The sequence below is a fragment of the Polypterus senegalus genome, chromosome 9 (assembly GCF_016835505.1).
Source record: "Polypterus senegalus isolate Bchr_013 chromosome 9, ASM1683550v1, whole genome shotgun sequence".
Taxonomy (NCBI): Eukaryota; Metazoa; Chordata; class Cladistia; order Polypteriformes; family Polypteridae; genus Polypterus; species Polypterus senegalus.
The window spans coordinates 56,905,344-56,928,916 of NC_053162.1; the positions used below are offsets into that span (position 1 = coordinate 56,905,344).

Below are 23,573 nucleotides of genomic sequence, written 5' to 3' on the forward strand. Positions count from 1 at the left end.
TGACTGCACCTCCGCTTTATTAGGGAAATGCCCCTAGGAGGCGTTTTGGGAACTTGATACAAATATGCAAAGATGCTCCCCACTGAGAGATTTGTTAATTCAATTTTGGTTTGTGTACAAAATTATTCCCCCTTGGGAATTTATTGAGTTGCCATATCTGCGTGTTACTCTACAGTACCAGGTACCAGTGGTGGTAGATTTATGAAAATGGAACTAAAGAAGTCCAACAATATATTTTTTACATGACATACAGACAGCTCAGAGGCAAAATAAACTCCAAGTTAGCAAATACAGTTGCTACAATAACATAGGAAAATCTGAAAAAAACAGGTTAACTTGACAAATTAGAACTGAAACAAACTGTCCAATTATCAACACCAAAAAATAATAATAAAAGCAAATGAAATATTCAGTGACTAGTGCCTTCTGTGAGTTGAATATTGGACTTTTGGAACAATGAACAGAATGGCAACAGGAGATTGTCAGATGTTAACAATTTCTATTGCTATTATTATTATTTACACATTTGTGCTATATTTGTTTAGCTCAAGTTTATGACACTGGAAGACCAAAAACACTGCTATTCAGGTGAGCATGGGTGTACCCTTTAATAGACTAAATGCCCATTATGGGCTGTTACCAGTTTAGTGCATGTTTCTGTTCATAAAAGCTTCATTTTACATGGAATTTGGTTGGACAAGAAGTTAACCCATGCTAACATGGAAATAATGTGTAAATACGATATGCTGATGAATGAACTGGTAATCAAACCCCTTGGGCCAAGCTAATAATCGTGCCAAAATCTGAAAATTAAACCTGCCAGCTAATGTTAATCAATATTTCATATTCACAGTGTAAATATGGACTCTTCAAGTAATTTTTCTTCTTTTTAATACTTTTACATTGTGTTGTAACAAAACATGTTTTATCAGAATTTTTGTGGCCACATGTTTATGAAAAATGACTTTAGTGAACAGGTATTAGGATTGGATTCAATGGATATTACAGTGTAAAAGTATGCTTCAAAGATTATGTTTATTGTGTAAAAGGCACTATATAGGCACCTGACCCGACACAGACTCACACTGGAGGCACTTATAAAAACCATTTAGTTATTATTTATTTTTCTTCACCTGTGGGGCACATCTTCCCGGTGATCCTCACAGGCACAACACAGTCCAAACAAGTAACACACCAGCACAATCTTCTTCGGCACCACCACTCCTCCTCCAAGCTTTGTTCTCCTCCTCCTCCTGACTCTGGCCATTGTGAGTGGTGGCTGCTGCCCCCTTTTATATTCCACCTGGAAGTGCTCCAGGTGGTTGACTGCCGAGTTCTGGCTGCACTTCCAGGTGTGGCGAATATACTGCCCTTATGGGCTCAGGAGTCCCAGCTGTAGCACCCCCTTGGCGGCGCCTGCAGGACACAACAGGGCTGCACCCAACTCCAATTCCCATGGAGCCCTGAGGGAAACCGAGGCACCGCTCCAAACCAGGGGCCGGCCATCTAGCGTCCAGGGGGAGATATTGCACTGTCCACTGAATATACAGCGAAGGGTCATCCCGGCCGGGCATTGAACCCGGCTGTCCACCACTATTGTTAATAATGTGTTTTTCCACCCTATTCTCTTAGTGACTATTGAGCCACTGTTTGTAGGCAATGTCTAGACCCTCATGTTTTACACCAGTGTTGAAGAGGTACTTTCTAACTGCAATTCGCACTGGATAAAACTATGGCATAGTGTTTTTTTTTTATTAAAACACATTTTAATCATACTTTTAATAATGATTTAAAATGTACCAGACTCAGTGTATATTTTTAGAGCAATTTTCATGTCTCTTTGTCCTTCTAATGATCTGTACTGGCATCTTAGTTTTCCTGTTGTAAACTAATAAAACATTTAGGCTATATTTCATAGTGGGTGTCTATATGACACTTCTGTTTCTTTTTTCATTACATTGATGCATAATAAGCTTTGTCTTTCTAAACTGAATATAAATCAAAGGAATATAAACAGTGATAATGTTAAGTCTTTTTCTTCTAAAACAGCTTATACAAAATGCTTATGCCTTATGTGATTTCTTGGCGCTCTTTATAATTTGATTAATTTTATTAACCATATTACAATAAATGATGACACAGAACAAACAATAACTCGATCAATACTGCTTCGCATATGTCTAGGTCAGATTTTAAAATCAATCAATGTTGGCTCCTCCTATACCCAATTCGGAGAGCTGTGTGAACAACACGCCTAATATACATAGCCCCTCATATACTGAAATATTCCATATTTTCTAATTGTAAGTAAAATAAAACACCTCTTCTACTAAGTTATGGAGGGTGGAATAGAATTATTTTAACTGAATAACCTGAAGCCATAAGAAAACTAGTACACTTAGTTTCTGAAGTAGATTTTGGAAAGGTCTGAGTGGCACAGAAGTGTTGTTGTTGTAAATCAAAACTGTTTAAGGTATCATTGTTAAATAGGCATATGTCTACTGAATCCTTTTACTAAAAGCAAACATTCATCAGAATTTTCTGTCCAAAGTCTAATCAAAGTTGTTACTAAACCTAACCTATTATTTTATTGCTGATCAAAAGTTCGGATGCCAGCCCATGTATGTTATACATTACAAATCACCCTCAGCCCTCATACATAGCATAACAGTCAATGCTATCAAGAAGATGGTGACACCCATTAAAATATGTATAACAATAACAACAGCAATAAGTCAAGATATTAAACAGAATGAAAAAAAAATCTTAATAAATCCTGACAATAAATATATAAATAACGACAGTTATGATTCCAAAAATGACATAAATCAGGGTAGTCTCAGCAAATTTCTGATGCAAGCAATGCACTATAAGATATCACAATAAAGTTTATGAAACAAGGTTGTTCTTTCTGGAATTAATCCAGATTATTGTATTATAGGATTTGAAGTAACTGAGAAACAAATATATATTTTTTCCATAATATATTTTGAGTGTAGGGCATTCACAAAATGTCCTAGTGAGGTGTCCAATTGTGGAAATCTTTCACAATTCAAGTCTTGTTCTGGATATATTTTCAATAACTTTGAAAGATGTTTGTGATGTGCAATTTTAAAGTGAATTATGCTTTGCACAAGGTGAATACAATATCTTGTTTATTGCTGATTTCCATTCATTACCTTAGATTTTAACAAGAGGGACTGTCCCAATGTTTCCTTAGATCATCTAGCAGGGTGAACTGAGATAACTGAGATATGGTCAGGGTCTTGTAAGAGTGCCTATATCTTCATCAACATTATACAATATGAATTCAGTCATGGTTGGATTGAACATTGTGATGCAATGTTTTAAAAGCTGTATTAATTTCTTAGTTTTAAAGGATTAGGTGTTCAACAACTTTTTTTATTAACTCCTCCTAGATTTCCTTTAAAATCTTGCAAAAATAATTTAAAAAATATATAAAAATGTAATATTTTATAGCTAACATTCAGCTGCTAATCGAGCTGCTTAACTGTAACTGACCTTACTGAGAGTACTGACAGTCACATTCAGAGACAAGTCCACACAAAAGTACAATAGCTACTATATATTTATCTGAATCAAAACCAGAGGTGGGAAGTAACGAGTTACATTTACTCCGTTACATATACTTAAGTAACTTTTTAAAAAAATTGTACTTCTACGAGTAGTTTTACTGCACCATACTTTTTACTTTTGCTTGAGTACATTTGTGAAGAAGAAATGCTACATTGGGCAACACTCGACTCCTTTTTTCATTTACACATTTATACAGTAATTCCTCGATATATTGTGCTTCGACTTTCGCGGCTTCACTCTATCGTGGATTTTATATGTGAGCATATCTAAATATATAACACTGATTTTTTTGCTGATTCGCGGGTTTCTGCAGACAATGGGTCTTTTTACTTCTGGTACATGCTTCCTCAGTTGGTTTGCCCTGTTGATTGTATACAAGGGATGCTATTGGCAGATGGCTGAGAAGCTATCCAATCAGAGCATGCAGTCAAGTTCCTGTGTGCTCAGCGACGGAGTGGCAAATTCGATTCCACTGTATTAACCAGGAAGTCTCGTCTGGCTCATTCAGCATCAACATGTTTAGCTGTGTAAACAGATAACTTTTATGCTCTTTTGTGTTTTCTTTGTGCATAGTCAAGCCCTTCGTTATGGCTCCAAAACAATCTGCTCCTGCTACTACTTCAGGGGCCGTGCCCAAGTGCCAACGGAAGAAAGGTAAAAGTTTTGGATATGCTGAAGGAAGGGAACAGCTACACCACTGCAGGACACCATTACGGCATCAATGAGTCCATGATTCTTTTTATTTAAAAAGGAGGAAAAGAATATAAGATCAGTGTCCTTTAACCAGGTCAAAAAACGAGTTGTAAATGAATGTAATAAGGTGGTAGTCCGGATGGAATCTGCTTTAGGGATTTGGATTGAAGACTGCCGGAAGAAGAACAACGGCGGTGCTGCACAATCGCCTGAAGAGGCTCCTTTAGAAGTGCTGTAAAGCTCTCCTTTGTTGTGCAGTAAAATTAAACTCATCGTTATCGGACAAGTCGTTGTGTCATTGTTGGTGAATAAGCACTAAATAATTTTCTACGTACACTACTTATAACATGTACATAGTTTAGTGTCACTGTACACACATTTTGCTGTATACAATTTTTCTTGTATTGTACATATTTATTGCTGGTGGCCTGTGATATTGAAGACGCTCAATATCTTTAAAATAATATTTAGGTTTTACTGTAAATAAACAGTGTGTTTACATACATAATTTCATCGAATCTTACCTAATATCTAAGAGAATACAAAGGGTTTATGCTGTATAACTGTGCGGCAAATGTTTATAATAGTATGGGAGTGTTTCTAAGGGCTTAAAATATACACAAGTAACCATATGAACATATGGTTTTTACTTTGCGGATTTTCACCTTTCATGGAGGGTTCTGGAATGCAACCCCCACAATCGAGGAAGGATTATTGTATATGCTATATTTTAGTTGGAGAGAAGTCGCCAGTGGATCTACTGAATGACTGTTTCACCAATCAGATGTAGCAACAATAATCACATGCCTCCATCCACCCATCCATCTTCTTCTGCTTATCCAAGGTTGAGTTACGGGGGCAGCAGCTTGAGCAGAGAGGCCCAGACTTCCCTCTCCCCGGCCACTTCTTCTAGCTCTTCCGGGAGAATCCCAAGACGTTCCCAGGCCAGCCGGGAGACATAGTCCCTTCAGTGTATCCTGGGTCTTCCCCAGGGCCTCCTCCCGGTTGGATGTGCCCAGAACACCTCACCAGGGAGGTGTCCAGGGGGCATACTGATCAGATGCCCGAGCCATCTCATCTGACTCCTCTCAATGCGGAGGAGCATTGGCTATACTCTGAGCCCCTCCCAGATAACTGAGCTTCTCACCCTATCTTTAAGGGAAAGCCCCATACTCCCCGAGCACCCCCACAGAATTCCCCGAGTGACACGGTCGAATGCCTTTTCCAAGTCCAGAAAACACATGTATACTGGTTGGGCAAACTCCCATGCACCCTCCAGGACTCTGCTAAGGGTGTAAGGTGGTCACTCTTCCGCGACCAGGACGAAAACCACACTGTTCCTCCTGAATCTGAGGTTTGACTATCTGATGGACCCTCCTCTCCAGAAATAACAGACTTTTCCAGGGAGGCTGAGGAGTGTGATCTCACTGTAGTTGGAACACAACCTCCGGTCCCCCTTTCTTAAATCACATGACTCCGTTTCGCTAATCAGACGTAGCAACAATAATCACATGACTCAGTTTCACTAATCAGACGTAGCCATGCAGTCACATCACCGCACACAAACTTTCAGCGTCTGCAGCCTGTGAGAGACTTTTTAGTCATACAGGGCTCCTGATCACTGCTAAACGGTCATAGCTTCACTGCAGGAACCTTGCGAGCCAACTCCTGCTGAAGCTTAAACATTACTTTACCGAATGAAGAACAAGCACGTTTTAAACAAACATGCACAGAGACACACAGTCAAGGTAAAGTGAGACTTCTTGTACGTTCAGAAGCTGCCTTGTCCTAATGTTATTTTCTATCAGCTGTGCTATTTGGAGGGCAAGTGAATATGCAGTATTATACTGTCACTGTACAGTATATCTTGTCACTGTAAGTAGTTTGCACTGTTCAAACATACATGTTACCTACTGTAGGTAATGGCTTCAAAAGCTTTGTTGTGAAAAACTGAGATTTGGAACTTTGTGTTATTTGTGCATCTTTATTTTGTAAAGATGTTATTTATTTTTACTCATTTTTTATTTTGTTATTTGGAAATAGCAGAATTTGCACATTATTTTAGATTTTTGTCTGTCTTATTACATTTCTAAAAAATAAATAATTTATTATGATCAAATAGTTACTCAGTACTTGAGTAGTCTTTTCACCAAATACTTTTTTACTCGAGTAATTTTTTGGATAACTACTTTTTACTTCTACTTGAGTAATATTATTTTGAAGTAACGCTACTCTTACTTGAGTACAATTTTTGGCTACTCTACCCACCTCTGCTCAAAACTAGTTTGCTTCTTTCATAAGTAAAAAAATTTGAAGTCGCTAGATCAAAATTTATTGAAATTCAGTTGAAAAAACAATGTGTTCTTTAGTTTGTATCTGAAGAATTGTTGAGTCTGCTGTAACCTGAGAACTGACGGTGTGTGTGTGTGTATATATATGTATGTATAGGATATGTGTGTATATACAGTACATATATATTTAGATACAGTATGTAATTTGATTGAAAGAACTTGTAAAGAAGTTGGTAGTATGAAAACTACTGAATTAAAAATGTACTGTGCTTTTACAATGAAATGATTTTCAAATAAATTATAAATCAAATAATAAGATGGTATACAAAAAAGTAATAAAACAATTAGGCTGGGTTCATAAATTTTGTATTAATAATATTGATACACTGCATGTAATTCTGGCTGCCTATTTTACTAAAAAACAGCCCCAAATTTTTATTATCACAAGTAATTCATGTGTATGCCTATATGGCATTACTTATATGTGCACAACACAAAATGGAAAAACACAAATGTATGGTATTATGTCCATAAAAGCCTTATTTCTGGGTAATAAAAATCAAAGAACTTTGTTTTGTGGGCTGTCTCATAACATTAAAGATAGCTTTGACATTTAGAAACCGTGGATCATTTGGAGTGAGATTACAGATGGAATGCAATGGATATCTTTTGGGAAAGGAATGTTATTGCAAATTAGTATTCAGTCAATATTGTGGCTACAAAATGCTGAAGTAAGGCAGTATAAGTGTTATTTGGCAATTTCTAAATATACTAAATTTGCTTTCGTTTGATCCTTTTAGGTCTTACCAAGTAACTGTCTATTTGGATTCCATTTCATTTATATCAATTTACAGATTTGAGGGTGAGGCTAAACTACAATTTGTAAAGTTGGGATTATATAAACCATCTTGAAAAGAAACCAGCATTGCCAGTACAAGGCGGAGTTGGTTTATTTTTCTTTGTGATAAATATAAATATCTAATTAAAGAAGTGGAATTGGACTGTCATGCTTCACTGAAGTACTATTTTTGTTATACCATAATATACAAAAAACAAATGACATACTTTATCAAACTGCTAAAATTTGAAATAAGTTTCTTATTCATTATAAACCAAATTTACTGTGAAAAAACATAGCAAGCGTACAGTAAAGAAAATGTACTTAAAAAAGGACTTGACCCACCTAGATACTTATTACATTGATAATATAAGTATACAATGTGAAAAATGTAACAACAAATATGACCAATAAATAGTTGTTTAAACATTTACTTCTGTGTACAGATAAACAAGCTGTACAGGTTCATTACTTGTATTTGTAACTGATTAGTTCTGGGAGTAATTATTTTTTCCCTGTATATTGCCATCTAGAGAAGTCATTTAGAAACCTAAGGTTAGTCTTCATTTTCTTCTTCTACTTTATCTAGTGGCTTTTCCCTTATTCAGTTCATTTTAATACAGAAATATCTCTCTCTTTTCCATTGCATTTTTTTTTCAGCCACCTCCTTAGTACACTCAATCTTCCTGCATATCCTTTTCTACCACATCCTTCCATTTGGTTTTTGGTCTCCCTTTCTTTTTTTCTCCTGGCAACTCACTTTATAATACTCTTCCTACACAGTGTTTTCCTCTTGTCTCTTGTCTGACTAATTTGAATTTGGGATGTATTTTGTTGTGAGGAGGGCAATCATGCAAATAAAGAGGAAAGTAAAAAAAAAAATAAAAGTTGAAGTAACCACAATTAAGGTAATTTGAAATAGTAAACTAATCTGTAAATGAAGTTAAGCAGAATGTTTCTCTGTTTTAAGATAGACAAGTCTGAAATTGCCAATGCTTTTCAAAAGGAAATCTTGAAAATTTAGAACTTTGTAGAGAGCATTCTATTTGAGAAACAAGCGTCTCAGTAAAATTAAACTTTCCAGAAATATTCCCGAACAATAAGTGTGACAAAAATCAGTCCATTGGGAACCGAGCTGTTTCACATGGACAGAAGCAGAATTGTCAATCACAGTAGATACTTTTCATATGATGCTGTATGTTAAAGCACCTAAAAAGCCATTGTTAGAGCTATCCTTCCTTTATTCTCTGTATTTAACCATTCTAACAACATTCTCCAACATCCACTATTCTTGTTACTTTCTTTTCAATTTCATTTTCCCATACTTTAAGGGTAGGCATTATTAGCTTAATACTTCAGTCATTTTTTCAGTCTAGTGTATGTTGCTTTATCTTAAAAGTATGAGAGAGAACCCTATTACCTCTGTAAATGTCTAGTATGTCTTCCTTATACATATATTGGTATCAATTATTAATGTTTCCATTTTTGGACATCATTTCAGTATTCAAAATGACATTCAATACCTTAGCTGTTAGCATCCCTTTGTCACCCAACATGTTCCAAACTTCCACTGCTTTCTGTCACTTATTAACTCACTTAGTAACATCTGTTTCTGTGATTAACATTCTACAGGACCTTCTGTGGGTTTCCACTTTTTTGTTAGCCAGTCTGATAGTCTTCACTCATACCTACTCATAATACTTGAAATTAATATTTTCTCAATAAGACGCATGATGCCTCTATCTTTACTACACAATGCCTTTAATGAGACCTAATCATAAAAGAGTGAGAAATACTTAGCTCAATTCAGAGGTTCCTTAACACTAGAATTACCAGAGCCTACGAAAAAACTCGTAAATCCGTCCCACCTTAAATCGCTTCTTAAATCCCTTCACACCTCTCCGCCAGCGTCCTTTGTCTTCTAAATGTGCTGATAAAGAGAAGCTAGAAGCAGCCGGCTATTCCATCCCCCCACCAATTTAGAACGTGCACGAACTTCTCCAAGCCCATGCCTTGATTGAGTATCTGGGAGTGAAGTGGAGTTTTAGAGTGGAAATAATAGATCGTTATTTGGAACACACGCATTTCATGTCTGTTCCGTTTCTACAGTAATCTGTGTAAACATATTGTTAAAACAGAAGCGTTTTTTATATTCTAGTAGTAGATGATAAAATGTTGGCATAAACTATATAATGTATGAAGCCTGAAGTCCAAATATCAAAGAAATATTTTCACAAAAGGTACAAATATAAGACAACAATTGCGCTTTTATTAAAAAAAAAGCCGCCTTAACATATGACATTGACACCCACTAATTACGATCACCTCTGTGGCGCAATACATTCGACTACTGACTGGAAATCAAAAGGTCGCGAGTTCCATTCTGCACTATTCCGTTTTGAGAAATAAACTGCTCTTAGTCTTACTATTTTAGAATAAAAGCATACATTTGATTTCAGTTTGTAACAGCTGGTGTAATTTATGATCCTTGTAAAGGTTAGCTTTTTTTTTTTTTTTTTAAATTCACTCATTCTCTCAGTTGCGTTCAGAATCAATCCATACAACCCCATCTGAAACGGCTGTTTTCACATAAAGACGCGCTATAGCTCTGCAGTGTACCACGATGCATACTAATGCCCCCAAAGGGTTCTGACACACAGACGCTGGCGAAGCTGCCTTTTCCGTATCTCACCGTCACTTGATTTTCTTTTTATTCAGTTTTATTGAGTGTTCCTGACAGTCCCCGCATGTTGCTGTATGCTGTTTCTTTTGTACTCCAGGACATGCAGAGGAGAGAATGGTAAAGGGCAGTAACTTCGGCGCTATATGCAATCATCAGACACTCCCCATCTGCCCGTGTCGCTCAAAACACAGGAACATATGTTGGTGTAAAAGTATAACAAAAGTGCACTTTTATTCAAGTGCACTTTTTCCATTGCCTTTTCCTATAAGAAGCAATGTACACACTTCTCTCTATGCTGTGGTTTCTATTACACACCTGAAAGAAAGAGACAATATATGTAAAAACATCATCGCACTAATGCAATATTATTTGAAAACGAACAGCGTCAGATCGGGTGTGAATTTATGCAGGAACTGGAAATTCTCTGATGTGGGATCAGTTCTGTATGGTTGTGGGCGTGGGTGTGAGTGGTGGACATAACTGGGAATTACTGTGAATGTGCGTGGTGTTTTGAGATAATGAATAGAGCTGCAAATTCCAGGGAATTCTCAGATCTGACGTTGTTCGTTTTCAAATAATATTGCATGTACTGAACTATTTTAGAATAAAAACATACATTTGACTTCAGTCAGTCTGTAAGAGCCAGTGTAAATGCATGATAATTGTAAAGGTTAGCTTTTTTTTTTTAATTCAGTTCCATTCTCTCTGTCGCGTTCATGATCCCCCAATCTGACAATGCTGACGTGCTATAACTCAAATGTGATTTATTTGGAGACGCGCTATAGCTCGAATGTGATTTATTTGAAGACGCGCTATACTCGAATGTGATTTATTTGGAGACGTGCTATACTCGAATGTTATTTATATAGGGAAGAAAGTACAATGTCAGGTGCTCATTCAGTGTAATAGGAACCATAGCACAGAGAGATGTGTACACTGCAACAAGTACACATGTTGTGTATGTAGGAAGGGTGTGTGGGAATTGTTAATATTTGAATGTGATGATTTTATATAGCACGGATCGGAAATCAGCAGTTCTTAGCATTGCACCACGCAAGCTGTCGTATCAACCGCCTACTGTAACTTGCTTTATTTTTTCTTCACTTATAGTCTAGAATAAAAGTGCACTTGTTTTGTTATACTTGTATACCAACATATGTTCCTGTGTTTGAGCGACACGGGCATGCTCAAAAAAATAGACGTGTAATGCCACGAAAAGTGCACGCAGGCACTTCAGTTCGCAAGCATTGGTACGAGAATGCAGTCACAAGTACACTTTATGTGAAAACAGCATTCTCAGATGGGGGGAGGGGTAGGGAAGGATCCTGAACACGACTGAGAGAATGAAAAGTGAATAAAAAAAAAACCTAACCTTTACAAGTATCATAAATTACATCGGCTGTTACACACTGAAATCAAATGCATGTTTTTATTCTAAAATAGTAAGAATAAGAGCAGTTTACTACTAGTCAGCAGCTGATACCATTACGCTACCGGGAAAGCTGTAGTAAGTATGTGTCAATGTGGCATGCTAAGGCTGCTTTTTTCTGCAGTTATATTTTTGAATAAAAGCATGTTTGTTCTGTTATATTTGTACCTTTTATGAAAGTGTATGATATTTGGACTTCAGGCTTCATACATTATATAGTTTATGCTTACATTTTGTCATTTACTACTACAATATGAAAAACGTTTCTGTTTTAAAAATGTGTTTTCACGGATTACTGTAGAAACTGAACACACGTGAAATGCGTGTATTTCAAATAATGATCTATTATTTCCATTCTAAAACTCCACTTCACTCCCAGAAAATCAATCAAGGCATGAGCTGGGAGAAGTTTGTGCACGTTCTAAGTCAGTGGGGGGATGGAATAGCCGGCTACTTGCAGCTTTTCTTTTATCAGCACATTTAGATTAACAAAAGACACTGGCGGAGAGGTGAGAACAGTTTTAAGAAGCGATTTAAGGTGGAACAGACCTACGAGTTTTTTCGTAGGCTCTGGTAATTCTAGTGTTAAGTGGAGAAGAACTTTAACTTGAAGTGCTTGTACTGGCATGATCATTATGTAGTTCACTTTTTTCTTCATCTCTGATATAATCTTTGAGGTTCACATTTTGACATGACATATGTTTCCTCCAACTCAGAAATTTTGCAAGGTAAGAGTGGCATTTTTAAATTGTGTATAAATAAAAACAATTACAATTATGTCAACCAGAATTCTCATGGTGTAGAAATTGTTTCTTGCTGCCCTGCATTACAAGGGGTCCCATCTATTGTAAATCCTGGATTGATGGCCATTTAAGTTCAGTGCTTAAGTCACTACAGTGACCTTCAATGAACATCAGCACTACTTTTAAAATAAACTTATTGAAATATAAACTTATACATGGCTCCATACAACTTTACATTACCAAACATTTAATTAAGCTGTAACCATCTACACCTCAGAAAATGGACCTCACCTCTTTGTGCAACGAGAATAATCAAAAGCCATTTCTTACCGTGGTGGAAATGCCACATTGCCTTGCAAGTTCCATCAAGAAGCTAGCTCTGGCAATGGGAATTCTCAGAAGACAAGAATCAAGTGGATAAAGCTTATAGCTGATTACCTCAAAGAGATAGATGTTTATATTGCAATGGGTGTTCATAGAAAAAGCTATGGAAGTTATCATGGACGAGCATTTCTGCAGGGTGCCAGTGAGAATGATGCTTTCCTTGTTATATCACTTTGGATGACTATAGAAAGTACAAATGTGAGGTCATTGAAGGCCTGGAAGATGACACATGTGCTGTTACATTGGATTTATAAAGTAATAATTTTGAAGAGTTAATTTTTTATTTAAGAAAAAGAATGTGTTCATTAAATAATGCTGCTATGGTGCTTTAAAATCGAACCTTTTAGTTTATAGATTAAGCACTGATAGTGAAATGATATATCATTATTACTGTCAGAAAGTACAGTTATCCATTTTCAAGCCTATGATGCTTAGGGAGACAAAAAAGCTTAACTCTAAACTCTCGGGTTTTGGGAGGAAACCGATACACTCTTCACAGGGAGCATATATCTGCAGATAATATAATCCACACAAGTACACTAGTAACACTCAACATGTAACATAACAGTCTCTTTGAGTTCACTGAGTCCCAGCTAGAGGTTAGGATCATTTCAAAGGGTGAGCAGTACCCAGGGTGAGACCGATGTTGTGAAAACTTGGGAACATCAAGGAATTCTTTCAGGATTCCTCAATGGAGTGGTGGTAGCACGAATTAACATTGAGGTGATTGAAACTTAATTGCCTGGCACATTTGCTTCTATTGCTATTGAACCCTTCCGGTATCTCACTACCATGTTTCTCTTCAAGATCACCATGCACATCCTTTTCTTCTTCACACATGGTTTTACAAGAAACGTTTAAAAAAACCTTCAAGTTCTATGTGGGCAACCTCCCTTTTTTGGTTCCTTTATCTTTTCCCATTGTAATAATCTGTCCTAATGTCTGCTTTTGTTTGACATTTTTCACAGGCAAAATTAGTTTCCAAGCTAGCTAGTTATGTCAAATTCTGCAATAACATTTACCTTGCAAATGAGCTATGACACAGTGAGGAATGTACATGCTTCCAGTTTTGAATAATACATCTGCTCTCACTAATTTTAGATTTCATCTTCATCAAGAATAAGAGTTTTGTGTGTTGCTTTATTAAAATATTTCAACATGTATGTATGTCAATTTTTATATGTGTGTAAAGAGGGATTGCAGATTGGGGTGTAGGGCATTGGCTGAAGCAGTGTCCACGAGCAGCTGCTTCCTCACTAGCCCCTTTGAGATGCCACTGTTGTGAGTCCCACATGGAATGGCAATGCTACTTTACCAGCTCTGGCAACATGTTGCACATTATTTACTAAACAGATTTTTTGTTCACCATAAATACTAAGCTTTAAGCTGAGAGGTGAGATATATCACATTTTATTTGAAGGCTGCATTTGCTTAGTCTGAAGTTAAAAAATGACCAAGATATAAAAGGCAAAGAACATATGAAAAGTGTAAATAATGAGATTTAAATTGTAATAATCTTTATATATAATATGCTACGGTGGCTGTCCGTTTGTCTGTCCAGGACTTTAAATCACCTGCAGCTTGCAAACCGTTTGAACTATTGACCTGAAATTTGGTACACATATACTACATGACATCTACTCCAAGGTTATTCCTTTTTTTATTTTTATTTTATTTTATTGTAGAATCAACTCTCAGCAAAGGCCAGCAGGGTGGCTGTTCGGCGCATGCATACGGGCACTGTTTTCATCCCCACCACCTTCGCCAGCACTTCCCCTAACTCTTCATATCTTAAATTATTCTTGAGACAGATTTAAGACTTAAGTGGCAGCTTAAGTGAAAAATGAAGGAAAACGTATTAAGTAACTGCAACACAAACGCTGACTTAATCACTTTTAACACAAAAAGATGCCAAGGAAAGAAGAGAAGTGGGCTGCTAGGGTGGAGAAAAGAAGAGCTGCTCAGGAAGCAGCATGTGCATCAACCTCTGAGCAAACAAATGCTCAACGTACAGAGAAAGAGTATGAAAACTATGAATGCTCAAGTTAAGTGTATTCGTGCAGTGCACTGTTACTGATGGAGAATAATATCTAATTGTTCCCTTCCAAGTTTTATTTGGTCACATTTTTTTTTTTTTTGTTTTGTTCAATTTGTAGTCATAAAATCTTATTGTTAAATGATAAAATTCTGTTGCATCATGAAATACATAGTGTGCCATTATTTTGTAATACATACAGTATTGGTCAATTGTCCTCAGGTCTCCACCAGAATTCAAGGTAAAACTTATTCCCTGCTTTTGGCACTCAGATAGATTAAAATAATAAGAAAAGTGTCTATTTTTAGAATGTCCTCTGCTGGCAAAGTAGTAGGAGATGAAATTCCTCATATTTAACATTTGGCTAACGCTCACTATTGAAATAAGATTTAGGGCAGGAATGGTGCTCAGACATTAAGGGAGCACAGAGTACAAGGAAGGTAACAATATAACACTACTTAGTGTTCTCCCTAGCGTCTTTTAGCTGGGTGCTCCGCCTGGCTAATTTAGGTGAGTGCCCAGCTATCATCTCACATGACGTTGTGAGATTACAACCGCTAATCTAATGATCTGCAGAGATGGCATGGGACGAGCGGGCAGGTGGACAAATATTTTAGAAGCAGGATTGCAAGTGGCGAGGGAAGAGGCTGGGCGGGGTGTTGCCGATCACTGGATGCTGAACAAGCTAATAGCTGGGATGAGGCGGAGTGGAGTTCACAAGCAAAGAGGATGTGGAGGTGGGCGGGTGAGAGGAGGACTGCTATGATATGTTAATAGAAGGTGTTACAAACCTATAACACCTTCTATTAGCATTCAGGATTACAATGTATACAGAGTTAGTGTAAATAATAAAATAAAAAAAGTCTAGTGGAACCAGCCTGTCAGATATCAAAAAAAGGTATCCAGGAAGTGACGTCTCTCTTCTCATTGTCAGTGCAGTCTGCAGTGCTGCTAAGCATACAGCTGCTCTTTTCTTGTTCAGTACATAGCAAAAGTATATATGTAGATATGTACCCCTTGACGCCAAATACTTTTTTTGCTGCACTTTTTTAGTAAATGTCACAATTCACAAAGAAAATGTGAAATTTTAATGGAACACATATTTTTTTTCATGCAAAGTGCATCACAATTACTGCAACGTTGATCATTTTACACACTGCCAATGAACTGGAAAAACTTTTAAAAAACTACCGGAACAATCAATTATTATATGTACAAGGTGCAACTGACGTCCTTGATGAAATTCAGTAAATCACCGAGCCCACTGCGCTTGAACTGGCTGCACGCAAGAACAAAGAAATAAACGCTGATGCTGGCAGGCTCGTCTAGTGCAGTGGCTGAATCCCAGAGACAGTGATGCTGCAGTGCTGCCAGGGCCGGCAGTGGTCAAGAGCTGGTTGCTCAATGAATATATGGCACTGACTGATCAGCTCCGGCGTGCTGGCAAATTGCTCTGTGAAGCGACTATAGCTGGTTGCGGCATTTAATGAATGTACGTCACAGAATATACTTGGCCCCTGCATGCTGGTAAATTGCAATGAGTCACAACTATAGCCGGTAGCGGAGTTCAATGAATGTACTGTATGTCGTCGAATTTATGTCGCCACATATACTCAGCTTCGGTGTGCTTCCAAATTGCATTGGAAACCAACTTTAGTCGGTTGCGCCATTCAACGAATGTACTGTGCCGAATATACCCGGCTCCAGCGTGCTGGCAAATTGCATTGGGAACCGACTATAGTCGGTAGTTTAAGGACTAAGCATTAGTTCTATTCTGTGTGTAAAAATCCTTGTGGCACTCACTGTGGTTCCTGTTAAAGTGACTACCTATGCCGTTTTTTTAAATTTGCTCATACTGAGGATTTTGTGAAAGTGATCCCATCTGCCGTTCTTATACTTGCTCATATTTGGACCTGCGTCCATATTGCAAAAAGTGTGCAGAAACCCTTGCAGCAAACACTGCGTCCTGAGCAAAAGTATTGTCACTGAATTGCAGAGGGTTTTGTTAAAGTGACACATCTGCCATTCCTTTTTTTGTTCATATCTTGCTCTGCCGAAGTGCAAGTGTGCATTGAATATTCAAAAAATTTGCACTTTCCCACTCAAAAGTCTTATTCATAGGTACTTTTAATTTTTCCAAACATTTTACCAACATGAGTAAAAAAAGTGTTCATAAAACAACACTGTTCAGTTATTTCAGAAAAGAAACGCCACAAACTTGCCTGATGTGGCAATTTCAGACAAAGACATTGCAGAGGCTGGTCTATCAGGGAAAATCTCTTCAGCACACACTCTGCCAACTGATACAACTAAGCACTGCTTATCCAGCATAAACAAACAATGGTTTAAAGATTTTGATTGGCTAATGGTCAAAGAAAATGGTTGTGACGATGCAGGTTCGCTCCATGCTCCCATCTTGTGCTTGGGAAGCCCTGAACCCGTCGCCGTCGGAAATGTTACAGATGAGCTTGGCAGTGAGGCATAACAATGGAGCAAGGGGATGGTGTAACAGTGGAAAATGCTTTTATTAAAATCAATAAAATAGCAATCAAAAACAAAGTGTCCAAATAAAGAAGTGCAGTGCATTCAAAAAGTCATTAAATAAATAATCCATAAAATAGGTCCAGAGCAGAGGTTAAAAAAATCCAATAAAATAGAAAAACACCAATCCAGTGTCTTCTTTTATCTGGCGGCTCCCCTGCTTCTCCCATCAGGCTTCTCAACAAATGCCCTTCCTGCAGCTGACCTTATTACTGTCTGGTTGCCTTCCGTTCCCTCGCTTTGTACAGCTACCTTACCGGACTGAGACTTGGGTTCCGCAATGGCCAGGTCGCTCACGCTGAGGCTCACCTTCCCAAGAATCCACGACCCCAACTGCCTTCTCGGCCTTGTGCGGCCAGCCGTCCTTCATCCCTGGTCACTCCAGCTCCTTGTTTGCTCAGCTGGAGCGACCGCTTCCTTCTGCCCCACCGAGTGTCAGCCAAACACCCCTGCTAGGGCTCACTGTCCAGCTGCCTGCCTGCCTGCGAGCACATGCTCGCTCTCGCTCACACCGGTTGTCTCTCCATATGGCTTCCTACTCTCTTGAAACCTCTAGCTCTTTTTCTTTTACTCTTTTCCCCTTAGCCGCCTCGCGTTTCTATTTATGAGGAGGCAGTTGTGGCAAATCAGCAGCTCTGGAAAAATCATGGATGCGTATGTTTTCTCACCTGTGCACTTAGTTGAGAAACGCCCACATCACAATTATTTTTTTAAAAAGAGGCCTCTTGACATGAATTGTGGACCTGCTATGCCACATTCCACCCCCCATAAGCCACCAGCTGCACAGGAAGGCTCCATGCCACTGCCAAACCTGTGCAACTGGTGGCCCAGCTCCACAGCTCGGCCACACTACCACTACACTGTACTAAACTCACTACATAAATAAAAAGCACTTTCCCCTATTACACCATCCCCTTGCTCCATTGTTATGCCTCACTGCCGAGCTCATCGGTAACAATACCGATGGTGACGGGTTCAGGGCTTCCCGAACACAAGATGGGAGCATGGAGCGAACCTGCATCACCACAACCATTTTCTTTGACCATTAGCCAATCAAAATCTTTAAACCATAGTTTGTTTATGCTGGATAAGCAGTGCTTAGATGGGAGCATGGAGCGACGTCACATTAGTATGTGGTGTTCATTGTGCATGAAATATTCAAACAAACACCCCCCAAGGAGGGAGTTACCTTGGGTAAAAGTGCCATGTACAAGAATTCGAAAAGAAAGCTTGCTGGACCATGAAAAAAGTAAAACGCACATTCTGGTCTTCTGCTGACCTTTTAGGAAAGCATGTACTAGAGCAAACTGGAATTGGTCAAATTGAAAGATCTGTATCTGTACTAAATAACTTACAGAGAGATGCCTTTGTGGGAGCTTTAAAATCCCTGCATTGGTTGGCAAAAAGTGAGTTGCCACATACAATGTTGTTTGAAAGCTGTTGGAACACTGTAAAGAAATGGGTTGTTCCTTTTTATAACATCTCAATGTTGGTAAAATGTACATTACACCTCTGAAAGAATAATGCAAGAGCTGCTGGATGTCTTAGCATCAGAAATAAAGTCTAACATACTGAAAAATATACATTCTGAAAATTTGTTCAGTATTCTGTATGATGAAACCGCAGACATCTCAGTTGTAAAAAATTAATTATTTATATCAAATATGTTTACCAGGTCACTAAAGAGGTCAGAATTAGTTTTGTATCAACCCACAATATGATTGATGGCAAAGCGGAGATTATAATACACTGAGTGAGACTATGGACACTCTAGGCTTGAAAGCTGCTAATCTGGTTGGACTAGGGTCAGATGGAGCAGCTGTTATGATTGGGAAACAGAAAGGTATGGCAAAACTGCTTAAAGATAAAACATCTGGACTCTTAGTCAACTGCCGTTGTGTAAAGCACCGATTTGCCCTTGAAAGTGTCAAAGCAGCAGCTGCTGTGTCTTATTTAACAAAACTGAACAACATCTTAAGGCAGCTGTTCTTTTTCTTCCAAAATTCTTCACTTATGATGGCTGGTTTAACGGAAATTCAAAATATTCTGAACATTTCCCAGATTAAGCTGAAAATGGCCAGTGACACTAGATGGCTGTCTCATGAATCCGCAGTACAGTCACTATGACAGTGTATGGTGAGTGTCATAGCTGCGCTGGAAAGAGAAGCCACTGAACGAAATGACATCACAACTGAAGGATTAAGCAGGTGTATTAAAACGTACAATTTTGTTTCCTCTCTGATGATGCTTTCAGACATTATTACCTTTGTTGTCCAACTTATCTAAGGCTTGGCAAAAGCAAGATGTCAGTCTTGCCGAAATTGATTCAAAAATGATCAGAAGTTAATCGTACAAAGACTTCAGTCCAAAACATGTTTTACTAAAAATGGCAACGACATCAGAGCTCAAAGAGTCATTTCCAAATTTAGCCAAACTAGTTCATATTGGGCTAGTGATCCCAGTGAGCACAGCCTAATGTGAAAGGGGGTTTTCTGCCCTTAAAAGTATCAAGACATGTTTGAGAAATCACATGAATCAAAGCATTCTAAATAATCTTATGCTGATCTCCTTGGACGGCCCAGATCCTGGGGACTTTGATTATGGGAAAGCTGCAGACAACTGGGCCTCTAGGAAGAAAAGAATAAATATTTAACTGAAGACACCTTTTGCATATGCAAGTTGGCTTTGATGAATATTTTTTCATTTTTCTTCATTAGGTTTCCCATACCTTTTTTTCATTGTTTTCACTTTTCTTCCCGACAGCGACAATTCTTGTGCCTCTTGGTTTATGTCATAACAATTGTTATTTAAAATTTTTGTTAGGGTTGCAGGATCCTGAATTGGATACTAAATTTATTAAAAATATTCTGCCTCAAGTGTCAAACCTTAAAAAAGGAAGGCATATTGAGCATTGGAAAATAATTAATAATAATTAATAATTAATAATTAATTATCTGTGCTAAGTGTTAGCTACAAGATAGCAGCATATATTACTCTTTAAAAGCAAATAGTGGATATTTCAATGTATGTTTATTGCATAAATTATTAGTGATTTAAAAATATACACTGAATCAAACCTAGACTAAGAAACATTAATGTATTAGAGCACTACATTAAAAGCCATGCAAAATATTAGTTCTGCATATGTGGAGCAGTACACACAGACCTGATAAAGACTTTACAATTGAAGTGTTGTGTCAATAGCTTTCCTATTATTTGTTCAGCACTGAAGCAGTTTTTCCATGCACATTATGGAATGAGAAATATCATACAAAAAAAAACTATTGAAGAAAAAAAATGTTTACAGATTTTTAATCAACCAACTAACCAATCAACCATTATCCAACCCGCTATATCCTAACTACAGGGTCACGGGGGTCTGCTGGAGCCAATCCCAGCCAACACAGGGCGCAAGGCAGGAAACAAACCCTGGGCAGGGTGCCAGCCCACTGCAGATTTTGAATCAAGTTCATGAAATTTAAGTGTATGTTATCAAACTCAAGTTAACATTAGCAATTAACATACTGTTGCAAATTGTTAATATGGTGGGGGAATAAATTAAAAAGCATATGAGATGATGTGATACAATTGTGCCTTGTACTTCAAACGATTATAACTTCAAACATTCCAGAGTTCAAATGCTAAATTTGAGTGAAATTTGATTGGAAGTTCGAACGATGCTTCATGGTTTGAACTGTGCATGCACTGAAAAAATGCAGCAACAGAAGGCGTTTATGTAATGAGCATAAATGCTATCTGCTGTGCGCCCAAGTAGTCTCTTGCTCTCTCAGCGAAAGTATCTTGTGTTATGCTTGTATTTTTTCAGTTCATTTTTTGCTTTAATTTTTGTATGTTTGGTTATACATATAAAACCCCTAACTATTAACCATGGCATCTACATGGGACATCACTACTCCTCACTAAGGTACAGTAATACAGTTTTCATTTTATTATATAGTATTTACACTTTATTATACTTACACTGTGCTTTAAAGATGGCACCATCTTTCGGATGAGATGTAAAACTTAGGTTCTGACTTTCTGTGGTTATTAAAGATCCCTGGGCATCATTCATAAAGAGTTGAGTGTATCCCGATGTCCAGGCTAAATTGCCCATCATAGCCTAGTCATTCTGGCCCTTTAATCATCCCCTGTCTCTTATTGGCTATCTCTCTTTTCACTTCACCACCTTACAGCTAATTTGTGGTGAGCATAGTGGCTGCTGTCATATCATCTAGGTGGATGATATATGAATGTAAAGAAGTATTATTATTATTGTTATGTTACAAAGCATATACTATGACCACAAGATTCAGGCTTTAAACTCCCAATAAATACATACTTACATAGGAGGCAAATATATAGAGTCCTCACATTCCAGAATTACATATTTTCCAATATAATTGTTGCCTTGATCTGCTTCTTACTTAAATCAAACACTCAAGATGCTACAAAATATTCTAATGTCAGAACTACTTGTATGTCTGTTAAAATGCTTTTAACACCAATCCCCTTTTGTCTCCTGTCATTGCACTTGGTGTTACATTCACCAAATTATTCTTTGGCTCAGAAACACTAACATCATCAGTCAGCATTACCCATCATCAAACTATTGGATTCCTCCAAAGGAACATTATAGAATGTCCGAGTTGAATCTGGGTGACGAGCTGAATCAGACAAATTCAATTTATTCTTATGAACTGCACTGTTTAGATTCTGACTTGCGTTTAACTCATGACTACAGATTATGTAGACTAAATCTACATTTCTCCTCTGTTTCTTTTTAATATTGCTTGTAGATGTACAGTACATTACAAATTTATTTATTATAGTATGTTTCTTTGTCAACCTAATTTTAACAAAATTTGAATATATACAGGTATATATAGTTTTTTATGGTATATTGTTTTTTATTAAATGCTATTTTTTATATTTTATAGAATAATGTTTAAATATTAGTTTCTCTTTAGAAAAACACTGAAATACTCAAAAAATGTAAAAACTAATAAAACTAAAGCAACACTCAACAGAAAATCATAGATGCCATAAACTAAAAAGTCACAATTATATATGACTTGTAATTACTTTGTGTGACCTGAATTAGATCTCCTAGTTAAATATTAACAAACATATGTCTTATAAAGATTGAAACAATGGATGACACTACTGTATACCAATCCATAATCTTCAGTTTCTATTAACACCACTAATTCAGAATACTTTAAACTAGAACATGTTAACAGAAAAGGATGCCTCTTGTCACCACTGCTTTTTTGTAATTGCCATTAAGCCACTGGCAATTCACTGTGAAAATGCTTGTGAGATAAAGAGGATTATCACAGAAGGGCTGGGACAGAAAGTTTCTCTATAAGCAGATGATATAGTACTGTATATATCAGATCCACAAAATACTGCGCCTGCAGTCCTAACAGCATTAATAGAATTTCAAATGATTTCTTGTCTCAGAATCAATTTGAATAAAAGTGTGTTCTTTCCAGTGAATTGTCAAGCATACAATATTAGATTGGACACCTCCCCTTTTATCATCGCAGATCAGTTTAAATTCTTAGAGGTAAACATCACCAGTAAACATAAAGCTCTTTATCAACAAAATTTTGCCGTCTGGATGGAAAAAATTAAGCAAAACTTGCATAGATGGTCAACCCTTCATCTCACTTTAACTGGAAGAATTAACATTTTTAAGATGAATATCCTTCCTAAGCTTCTGTTTTTAATTTCAAAACATTCAAATATACATCAATAGATCTTTTTTTAAGAAATTAGATTTAACCATAACCTCATTTATTTGGAATTAAAAACATTCATGTATACAATGGGCGACTCTACAAAGACCTAAGGCGGAAGGCGGCAAGGCTCTACGTAACTTTCAATTTAATTACTAGGCAGCAAATAAACAAGCTATAAAAACTTGGACAAGGACACAAATAGATACATACACAGGCTTGGTCTGCAATAAAAATAAAATCCTGCATTACTTCTTTATACTCCTTGCTTTGCACCCCAATAAATACAAGTTATCGCCAATATACTAACAACCCAATTGTGCTTTACTCACTCAGAATATAGAACCAATGTAGGAAGTATTTAAAGATAGAGAAACCTTTATCTGTGGTACCTCTGCACGAGAACCACCTTTTTCCACCCTCTCAAACGTATGCAGTATTAATGTCTGGAAAACATTCGGGATTAAATCATTTAGAGATCTGTACAATGTCTTTGCATCCTATGAACAATTAAACTCCAAATTTTACTTTCCAGCAACACACTTCTTTTACTACCTTTAAATTAGAAACTTTGTTAAGCAAAACCTGCCCAATT

The 23,573-nt window shown here is 37.2% G+C and overlaps 1 protein-coding gene across 1 annotated transcript in view; it reads right to left on the reverse strand.

The window, feature by feature from the left end:
- Positions 1-23,573, reverse strand: part of adamts18 (ADAM metallopeptidase with thrombospondin type 1 motif, 18) — a 160,398-nt gene that overhangs the window by 10,871 nt on the left and 125,954 nt on the right.